We start from the raw sequence: 10,425 nt of genomic DNA on the forward strand, positions 1-10,425 counted from the left end.
GAGATATGCTTTAGCACCCCATGCGACCCAGAAGGATAAGTGATTTAGAAAATGTGTGCATATGTGTGTCAGTTATTAACATTATGTGCTTTACTTAGAAATAAAATGCTGCATTTTGCATCAATATCATTAATTATTTTTTATTAAATTCAGTGAAGAACGACCAAACCAAGAGAATGCACAAGAGAATGACAAGTTAAGTATCACTTAGAAAGAGAAAATGTCACTGTTTATCGTTAACAATAACATCAAGCATGTAAGTTAGAGTCATTCATAACTCTGTGAACGGACTTATGCTGGATGACTGGTGTATCCGCCGGTGATGAAGTGTGTGCTACAATAAGACTAAGCCTAATTTATACTTCGGAAGAAACGCAGCTACTCCACACCCTTCAGAAAGTGTGGGATTGACGGCAGAAGTGTTGAATTTGCGTCAGTTAGTCTTTTGTTGACTGTCAGTTTCCCCTCGAAGTATAAATTAGGCTTTATGCTTCGGTGGCTCACACCCTTAGTTTCTTTGAAGATAATATTTGTTTAAATGTAAAGGCCTCCAGTGTTTGAAGACTGATTAATGTTTTTGGTCTGATTTGAATTGTAGATTGTCTCTCCTTAATGCCACAGTGAAATTATGACCAAACAAATATATTATGTAAACTAACACAACACAGCTTGGACTTCGTGCCCTTTTCACCCTCATTATTTTTATTTTCCCACCTGTATTCTGACAAAACCTTCTTCCACCACACTCCCTGTGAGGAGAGGACAAGTGGAGAAAAATCTCCTTGCAGCTTTTGTCATTCTCAGTATGAAACCTTTGAGCCAACCATTGATTTGTTTGAATATGTAAGAAGCTTTTGGCCTGAGAGTCAAAACTGGGTTTCGACTTATTTCAACATACCTGCATTTCAGTATGAAGACATTAGGATTTTTTTTAATCGTTCTGACAACCTTAGCTTTAATATATAGTATGAATATATTTGTTAACAGGGTTATTCTTATGTTCTAGCTTAATGTAAATAGAGTTATGAATGTCTAGCCTTTTATGCTGAATTGTACGCTTGCTTTGGGTCACACCTCCTCTGACCATTTTTGCAGACATAACCTTTGGACTCTACTACGGAAGTGAACTTCAACTTCAAACTCTGCAGGTTTATTTATTACAGCATACAAGCGTATTTCCACAACCACTGTGGGTGATACTGAGAGACTGGAACCAAATCATGCAGACAGTTGAAACTATTCAGTGAGTAGGCCACGACTTTATTACGGGTTTGTATAATAAGACTCTGGCAAGTTGCAGAGAGTTTCTTGCCAGAATTTGACAGTAATTTGGGAGCCCACCGAGGTGGTAATTGACACATTTCTGTTGTTCAGCGAGGCTGCTTGTATTGTGATGTAAAACCAGCTGGGTTTAGCTCGTCTTTTCGAGCCAATTGGTTACATAACTGAAAAGGCGCACAGAATACTAAAGGCTTTTCCATTTAATGTGTTCTGTGAACTTGTTGGCCCTAAAAGGCCCAGTTTCGTTCCATCCCTTAAAACATTCTCCCTCTTGTTCAAAGTTAACTAGTAAAGGAGAAAAACAGAATATTTCAAGTAATGTGAATTCATCTAAATGGAAGTAGTGAACTTAAGGGATAATAAACCTAATCCAACCCATAAAACCAACAATCACAAGCTGAATTTGTAAGTCAGTATTGTCATTTGGGTTACAAACTTCAGACACTGCTAAGTTAAGAAGAAATACTGTGTGTTCTTTATATTGAAACCAGTTTTCTTTTGTGATCATTATAAGTTGTTGGCAAAGGATATCATTTTCCTTTCCAAAAAAGATAGACTGGAGTAGCTTATGCTTCCACTCACCTCAGCTAAAGAAGACAAGACTAGTTTTGATTGGCCGCCATCAGCTGTATGGCATTTGCCAAGTGTCTGTGGTACAAAATATATGATGTGCAGGTTAGTCCACCTTCCCTCACAGACTGGTAGATGCCCAAATTTTACCCTTCAGAAATTTCCATAAATCATTATAGTATACTACTATAATATAATGCTACTGCTACTGCTGATAATAACAAAACAATTCTGTAAATTAACAACAGTTTACAAAAAAAATACAAATTTTTAGATTTGTCTTCCAATTTTTGCAATGTCTGCAGTTATCACTTATAGATAAAGTAAAACAAATTGTAAAATTTCTTTGGAGGGTATAAAATATGATCAAAATTCAATCATTCTCTGGCAAATAGCATACATGCTAATTATGCTAGCATTATAGCTTCCAAGCTAGCTAATGTTATACCTGAGAACCCTTTGCAAAATGAAAAAAATGAACACTATTCCTGTTTAACACTATTTAGTTTACATCCAGGGACATTTAATTGTCATGTAGTGCTTGATGTCTTTATCCTCACCTGGAAGAGTGAAAAATTGCTAAACAATACTACAGACTGAGCTTTCAACTGTCAGACACTGCTGACGTACTCACTGCTGTTTTACTGCACCCATTATAGGAAGAGCTTTTGTTGTTTTTGCAAAACCCACCACATTTCAATCAATGTGTCTCCCCCTTACTTTTGCTGTTGCTATTTTATCCCTACGCCAGGGGATTGTGACTAAATTTCATTAAATTAGAAGTATAGCACTACCTATGGTTTGTCTCATGCATGTTTGAACAACGGGTGTCGGGGCACTTTGATCAATCAGTCGTAAGAAACAGTGACTCTTGAAATGTGAAATTTCAGGTTGTTCTATTCTCACAGTGACCTTTTGGTACCCAGATGTTGCTTGTCTTCTTGCAAATTTCCTCTTGTGCTTTTTAGGAAGGCCCTTACCGAACTTGACCCCTGCAAACTTAAAGTATTGGCTGTCTCCTCTGTGGGAATTGGAGGTCTTCTATGCTACTTGGCATGGAGGAAAAAAACAAAGAAGATCCCAGTTGGAGATGGCTGGTGGAGAGTAGGAGAGAGGCCCCTGTCAGAGGACAGGACTATACGTCCTTTTGTTGTGGAGACCTCTGAAGAAATGATACAGGTAGAATAAAGTTAAGGCTTAAAAATCTTCCCTTCTTTAAAACAGCTAGCCTATCTGGAAAAAACAGAGATGGAATGATGCCACTTTTTCTTTTCTGGTAGCGATTATGAAAACTTGAGTATAGGCTTAAGAATTTTTAAGTATTTTTAATATGTTTAATGACTTAAGATATCCATCTAAACGTATTCCAGGCTTATTACATACTAAGCCTTATTATTCAGTAACTACATGGACTTCAGTGCAAACTGGTTGAGCTATTCTTAAGTTGTAGAAGTGTGTAATAAAACTTTGGGCCTGCTGGTGGGCCCTGACCTTTTTAGGGGTTGAAGGAAATGTAATTCTAGTGTAATTCTTAACTAGCTACTCATTGTTCTTATGTTAACGTTAGGCTCACCTGACCTATTTTACTTCAGTTTATGTTGTGCTACAAGCAGTTTTGTGAAATTTCAGGCAAAATTTCTTAACAAACCGCATCAGGATTTTAATCTTTTTCCTTCAATGTCTGATCCAAAATACTGAGTATTGGTTCAGTGCCATCTAAAGTCGGAAAAGGTCCATCAGAGTCTGAGATGTCCATTCCCAAACAGGCTCCCAAAAACCATAGCTGAAAACATCACAAATATCTCTGTACATGCACCCTTTCGGAAACACCTTGTAGGTGTAACAAGTTCATGTTCTTAGTACTTATATTCAGAAATAATATTAACCACATTAATCTCTGCTCCCTTCAGGATCTTTACCAACGCATCGACCAAACAAGATACACAGAGAGTCTGGAAGATGGCCGGTTCCACTATGGCTTTAACTCTGCCTATCTCAAAAAGGTGGCCAAATACTGGAGGGATGAGTTTGACTGGGAGAAAGCAGGTTAGGGTGCTTAACAAGTACCCTCACTTCAAAACCAACATTGAGGGTAAGTTCATTACATTCTGGCTTGAAGAGGAACATTGTCATAAATTGAGATCTGCTCCAGTCACAATTAATGTGAACTTCAGTGGAAAGTTATTATTGTTCGTTTGGAAATGGTCATTTTGCAAAAATACCACACACTTAACATACCCTCCTAGGCCACCATATAACATCCTTGGAAATTCGACTTCATTGTTCAACTATATATGATTATTTAATTAATATATATAATTATGTCCCAGAGTTTCCGCTTGGAATTTTTGGTGGCTGTCATGGTGTCCAGAATTAATTTGGTTGGCCAAGAAAGACTAGTCATTGCATATTCTCCAGCAGTCTCAAATAAACTCTTTGCTAACAAAAGTATATTGTTGGCTGATGGCATACCTGTTTATGTTTATTTCTAGTGTCTTTAAAGACAAACGTTTCTTGGCAGTTGGAGATGTGCTCGAGCTTAACCTTAATCATTCAGTTTAAAACTGAAGCAATGCAGCTCGAACGGCAAACCACAACTGCTCACTAACAGTGTTGTGCAGGAGAAACAGAGCAGTTTAATCAGTCGAGTCTAGTTAATGGCTACATTGAAAACAAGACATTACTTTTATCAGAATCTTGTTGCGCATTCATTACAGAAAACAAATATTCTCAATCAAAATGTATGAATCTATTGCAACCATACAGCTGCCTCATATGATGCACTAAGCAGTGGCTTCTGAAGTTGAATTTGAGTGAGCAGTAACTTAAGTGGGAGCAGATCCACCCTCATTAATATATGCAGAACAGAAGGGAGATGCATTGTCAGAGGATTTATCTAACTTTCTATGTACTTTGGTTGAATACTTTTACTGGACATTGTGTCCTTTAGGATTTAAATTTTCCTAATTTAATTTAGCTTTAAAACGGAAACCCTGGTGTCTTCTTAGGTTTGGATGTGCACTTCATCCATGTGAAGCCTGTCCAGCGTGCTGGACAGAAGGTTCTGCCTCTCATGATGGTACATGGCTGGCCTGGTTCCTTCTATGAGTTCTACAGGATCTTGCCTCTGCTCACTGAGACTGAGGGAGACTTTGTCTTTGAGGTCATCTGCCCCTCCATCCCAGGGTATGGCTACTCTGAAGCTCCACATAAACAAGGTAAGACTGTCAGCATACACTGAGGTGCCTGTTTAGAAGGTACACCTACCATATAGCAGCACTTTGTAGGTTTACAGTTATTGACTGTAGTCCATTGGTTGCTGCACAGTTTATCAGCAATTTATCTCTACACCATCCACACATTATTTTATATTCATACCACACAGTTAGAGTATGATTTTTGATATGGCAGGATTCAATTCCCTGGATGCTGCACGTATCTTCCACAAGCTGATGAACAGACTGGACTTCACTGACTATTACATTCAAGGGGGAGACTGGGGAGCTCTTATCACCTGCAACATGGCCCAGATGAAACCTGAGTAAGAAACATGATTCAGGATACTCTCTTCTTTTATTATTAAGAACAGTGTTGTTCTCTTCTGTTCCTTCTTATTGTTGCAAACAAACATTGAATTAAAGTAGTGTACGGAGACTTCGCAGTCTGTGTTGAATGTGGTTAGGGTCATATCATTATACATATCATGTACTGTGAAAAATGTCAATATTTTTGCTATATCACTGACCCTTATTTGCCAGCTATTAAAATCATTTTCATACAGAGCATGTCCCTCAGAGTGCTACTTTTTATCCACTTGTTTTTCCTTTCTCAAATAAGGTGTATTCGGGGTCTTCATCTTAACATGATCAACGCCAGGGCAGGAAGCACCCTGACCATCGTCTGTCTCCTTGTTGGCCGTTATCTGCCTTTCCTGGTGGGATTCACCAGAGAAGATGTTCGCCGAATCTATCCTTACATGCAGAAAAACGTGTATGAAATACTACGAGAATCTGGCTACATGCACATCCAAGCCACCAAACCTGATACTGCAGGTATGATACAGTAAGCTCTGTTATAGCTGCAGTTTGCATCTGAAACACATTTGTCTTGGTTACAAATCAAAGAGTGGGTCAATGATGGATCTAAACAACTATATGTAGTGCTTACAGTTTGTGATTCAAAGGTTCTGCTAAGGCTGAATGATACATACAGGTCTACTATCCACTCTGAGTCTGACAGGGCCTGACAAAATATTACCATTTTTTTTTCATGTTTAACATCAGCTTGGGTTTGTTTTATTTTTATGAAGTAGGTCCACGGTGATTGACTGACTGTGCACTACAAATGTGGACGAAAGAGGCATTACTGAGTCAGGAGGGAAAACTTTTATCACCTTTTCTTTTTTTAATTTCCAAATAAATTACCTTTACATGCAAGTTAATCATTTTTCAGGAGATATATATGAGGAGATTCGATAAAAGATAATCTACTTGCATAAGGAAGGTTGAAAGTCAAAGAAAAAAAAGTGAGTTTCCAAAACTTCAGTTAAGAAACATCATTAATAGATACAGGGAAAATCTGATTCCTAACAAACATGCAAGACCATCAATACTGTTCCCATCAGATAAACAGCACTTAAAGCTGTCATCTTTGAGAGAGAGGAGAAAATCAAGCTGCTTCAGATCTGGAAAAATCCATAGGTGTTTCAGTCCATCCTTTCACTGTGAGAAGACGACTCAGTGCTGTGAGCCTGAAAGGATGTGCAGAGTCCAGACCACAACATGACTGAATAAGTTAGATTACTTGGATTGTGAGAGGCAGAAAATTCAGCCAACCAAAGACTGAACTTTGAAGGTGTAGGAAAACATCCCTGTAGATTTATCTGAAAAACTGAAAGCAAGTCTCCGAAAAACAAGAGAAGCTGTAGTAAAGACAAAGTGTTGAAGCTTCTATGTAATTTTCCGTTGAATTTATTTTTCAGGTTTTTTTTTTTATCATTTTGACTGTTTTACATTTGGTATCATACATGTATTTCAAAAGACGATTTGACTTCATGCCTTTAGTCATATTGCATATCATATGACAATCTGAATATTTGGGATCAATCTCACAGTGTGAATTTTTGCCTGTATTATGCAGACTGCGTGTAGACTAAAGCTGTGAATACAGTGAATTGGTTCATACAGTAATTCCTCTGTTAACTCTGTGGAGTTTGTCTCCCCTCACAGGCTGTGGGTTAAATGACTCTCCAGTTGGCCTGGCTGCATACATCCTGGAGAAGTTCAGCACCTGGACTGATTTTAAGAACAGGGACCTTGAAGATGGGGGTTTAGAGAGGTAAAGAAAAAAAAAGGATGACCTTCTCACCAACGTAAATACTATTTACATTTAGTCATCAGTTACATAACTGAGTGAAAAACAGATTACTTTCCTCACATGTATACGTGCCTAGAAGACATATTATTGTCATGTGTAAATACTCAAAGAAGTACAAATCCATCAAAATTTTGATGAGTTTGATTTTATAATGTTTTATTGGTTCATCACAGCAAGAATGGCCTGGGTTCGATTCCCGGCTGGGTGACCAGGGTCGTTTCTGTGTGGAGTTTGCCTGTTCTCCCCGTGTCTGCGTGGGTTTCCTCCGGGTACTCCGGTTTCCTCCCACAGTCTGAAAACATGCAGTCAGGTCAATTGGACGTGCTAAATTGCCCCTAGGTGTGAGTGTGTGGATGTATATGTCTGTTTGTCTGCCCTGCGATGGACTGGCGACCTGTCCAGGGTGTATCCTGCCTTCCGCCCGATGACAGCTGGGATAGGCTCCAGCACCCCACCGCGACCCAGAAGGATAAGCGGTTTAGATGATGGATGGATGGATGGTTCATCACCTAGACTGCTTCTCACATTTTTAAGCTGTAGCATTTAATTTAAGACTAAAGGAATGTCAATAAGAGACAAATGGCACATTATGTACTTCAGTTTTTCTTGGCTGGGCTACTTTTACTTCTACTTGATTTATTATTTCACTGAATAAAAATTGGCTGCTCTACCCACCTTCACAATGAAGCTGTGTTCACATAGAAACCATATGCATAGTAATGTACCACAACAGTACTGATTGCTGTTCTCTAGATGGGTCAACAAGATAAATGTTTTAATAAAACAACATAATAGGCTGTTTTATGTTTCTAAGAGTCTTTGTTTTACCATAGAAAGTTCAGTTTGGATGACCTCCTGACCAACATCATGATCTACTGGACTACAGGCTCCATCGTCCCGTCCATGCGCTTCTACAAAGAGAACCTGGGCTCAAGCTCAAACTTTTACAAGAGACTGGACAATTTGTGAGTTGACAACTTAGCACACCTTTGTAGGTGCTGAAGTGATAAGGCGAAAGGTGATCAATCTAATTTGCAGAGTTTCCCCCTTAACGCAAATATAGTTAAAATAGTTAAATCTGCCAAAAATAGTTAAATCTGCTAAAACATGTTTGGTGTCCAGAGTTTGCTTCTTTAGTTTTGCCTCACTCAAATGATTCTCAAAAAATTATACACAGGCAAAAGAACAGGGGCTCAAGCTCCCCCTGGTGTTCATAGGTGCATATGCCTGTATATCAGGGGTGCTCAATCTTGGTCCTGGAGATCTACCATACTGCAATGGTAATTTGACAAGTGAAATGATCTTAAATCTAATTGATATATCTAATATTTCTCATCTTGAAATTGTTGTAAAATTATTATAAGATTATTAATTGATTTTACTTAAGTTTAAGTCAGATTATCTCACTATTTTGGCAGAAATGTGCTTGGAACAAGACAAATTATCTGACAATATAGTGAGATAATTTGAGTAAATCACTTAAAACAAGTACAAAATATCTACAAATAAGTTAAATAATCATATAATATGTTAAGAACAATGTCAAAATAAGAAATATTTGATATATCCAAGATTTAAGATAATTTCACTTGTCAAGATAATTTTTTTGCAGTGCACCCTGGACAGTTTAGAGTTCAGATCCAAAACACCAGGCTGTAATACTCAGATGCCCCTAAGGCCTTCATTATCTGGATCAGGTGTGTTAGGTCAGGGTTAGAACTAAATTCTGCAGGGTAGTAGATCTCCACGACCAGGATGGGGCACAACTGCTTTACGTTACCCCTGGTTGTACAGAGGCTTCTTGGAATCTGACTTTGCAAGTCTTACCGCCATTTAGAAACACCTGACAGATGTCTGTATTGTGTATTTACAGAACAAAAATCTATGTACCTACGGGATTGGCAGCGTTTCCCCATGAGCTGGTGCACTGTCCCAGGGTCTGGGCCCGCTCGAGGTTCAACGACATCCGCTCCTACACCTACATGCCGCGAGGGGGACACTTCGCAGCCTTTGAGGAACCTGTGCTGCTGGCCCAGGACTTGATGCAGTTTGTGAAGAAAGTGGAGAGCAAGAAGCCTAAATAACTACTGCACTCAAGTGCCTTTTGACATAAAGCATACACTACTTTAAAGAAAATGGAAAAAATCTGCAAAGGCAAATTAACAAGGCTTTTACTTTGAAAGTATTGAAGAACAAAATAGGAAATAATTCCTTACAGCAATTACACTGCCTTTATACACTTTAAATATGCACAAGGATATTGATTACGGTACTTCAATCAGGTGCAGTCTCGTTTTCAGTATATGGGTTGAAGCTATAGAAATTAGCAGTGGCAAACTGTGATTATTAATGCTAGGCCTACAGCTCGGGCAACGAATGTCAAAACTGAAAATGAAAAAATCACCTCTGCGATAATGTTCATTTCTGCTAGCGCACCTATGGGATTCTAGTAGTATGTTAGTGATTAACATTAACATTTTTGGTCGTTCAGATTAAAGAAAGATACTGGAAACTTATAAAAGATGTTCCGTGTTTTATTTGAAGCTTGTATGAGACATATTAACATGTCTTTTTGTTTTACAGTGAGTCCTTTCCATTTTAAGATTCAAGATTCAAGTTTTATTGTCATATGCACAGTACAACAGGTGGTTACCCTGTACAGTGAAATTCTTACTTTGCTAGACCTCCATTCACAAAAAAACAACCACATAAATAAAGAGTTAGACATAAATAAGTAGACTGGGTAGTTAAAATGAATTGTGCAGTGTTGTGGGAGGAGCATGACATGAAAGTTACATGTGCAGTATAGTTAAAAAAACAGAGCAACAGTCATAAAGTAACATAAGGCAGCGGTCAGGAAGTAAACTCTGCATTATTGCAAATAACAATGGAATGACCACAGCAATAAATGTATGTATGCATATAGAGTTCAGTAGGGCTTGATAAGTAATGTGTGTGTGTATGTTATTTGGAGTTCAACCAGTCAGTAAAGGAGAGGGGCAGTGTTTGAAAGAGTTGTTCACAAGCCTGATGACCTGCAGATAGAAACTATTTGTCAGTCTTCTTGTCCTGGACTTCACCCTCCTGTAGCATCTGCCCCATGGTAGACAGGTGAAGAGGCTGATGATGATTGGACAGTACTCTGAGTACACAGTAGTACACAGCATCATGTTTTTGGGCTGCTTCTCTTCATTTGGG

The 10,425-nt window shown here is 38.4% G+C and overlaps 1 pseudogene; it reads left to right on the plus strand.

Moving 5' to 3' along the window:
- The first annotated feature begins 1,111 nt into the window (after window positions 1-1,111).
- LOC118810914 lies at window positions 1,112-9,743 on the plus strand (annotated as a pseudogene).
- The last annotated feature ends 682 nt before the right edge of the window (window positions 9,744-10,425 follow it).

The sequence above is a fragment of the Colossoma macropomum genome, unplaced genomic scaffold (assembly GCF_904425465.1).
Source record: "Colossoma macropomum unplaced genomic scaffold, Colossoma_macropomum, whole genome shotgun sequence".
NCBI lineage: Eukaryota > Metazoa > Chordata > Actinopteri > Characiformes > Serrasalmidae > Colossoma > Colossoma macropomum.